At 31.2% G+C, this 679-nt stretch overlaps 1 protein-coding gene across 1 annotated transcript in view; it reads right to left on the bottom strand.

Annotated features, from left to right (window-relative positions):
• LOC107657724 (protein transport protein Sec61 subunit beta-like) overlaps window positions 1-679 on the bottom strand; it is a 12,574-nt gene that overhangs the window by 10,656 nt on the left and 1,239 nt on the right. The window lies entirely within an intron of this gene.

Genomic DNA, 679 nt, shown 5'->3' with positions numbered 1-679 from the left:
CGAATTTGTCATTTTATTTTAAATTCGAAGAATATTCGAAATTCGATTTTTTTTTGACAGCCCAGTCACTTGCCTCATTTCTGAATGAATCAGCCGTTTGAATGAATCGGTTGAATGAATGAATAAATGACTCACTCATTAAAACAGACATTTGCCGCCACCTACTGGTGGTTTAGTCGTATTCAAAAGTATCATTGCATTTTTTTCAACATTTATTTGTATGTTTAAAAAAATATGTAAAACAATCTTATCAAATTAGTTATGCATTTGAAATTTTACGTTGTAAATGCATTTATGGCACCTCAGCTTCATCAAACTGTCTGTGTAAATACATCTAATGCCACTTCAGATGCAGCTTTTGTTTCCTCAGCAGTGGAAAGATAAGAGTTTGTTAATACTAATTTCTTTTGAATGGTAACAACTCTACAGTTTCTTATTATTCTAACTGAATTAATTGAAACAATGTAAGAATTTGATGTGAAAATTACACATTTAATAAGGTTAGGAGGGGGAAAAGACCATTTATAAGCATAGTGGGAAATGCCATCTGTTTTGTTAATAACAGCAACTCATTTCTACCTCTTTCCAGTCACAGAGCACTTTATTTTGAGAGAACTTCTGTAACTTAGTCCAGATTGGGGAGTTGTAATGTTTAATAATTTAGTATGCAAATAATTTA

Source organism: Sinocyclocheilus anshuiensis, unplaced genomic scaffold (assembly GCF_001515605.1).
Source record: "Sinocyclocheilus anshuiensis isolate Anshui unplaced genomic scaffold, SAMN03320099.WGS_v1.1 scaffold43, whole genome shotgun sequence".
NCBI classification, from domain to species: Eukaryota; Metazoa; Chordata; class Actinopteri; order Cypriniformes; family Cyprinidae; genus Sinocyclocheilus; species Sinocyclocheilus anshuiensis.
This window is presented reverse-complemented; position numbering and strand designations above follow the sequence as displayed.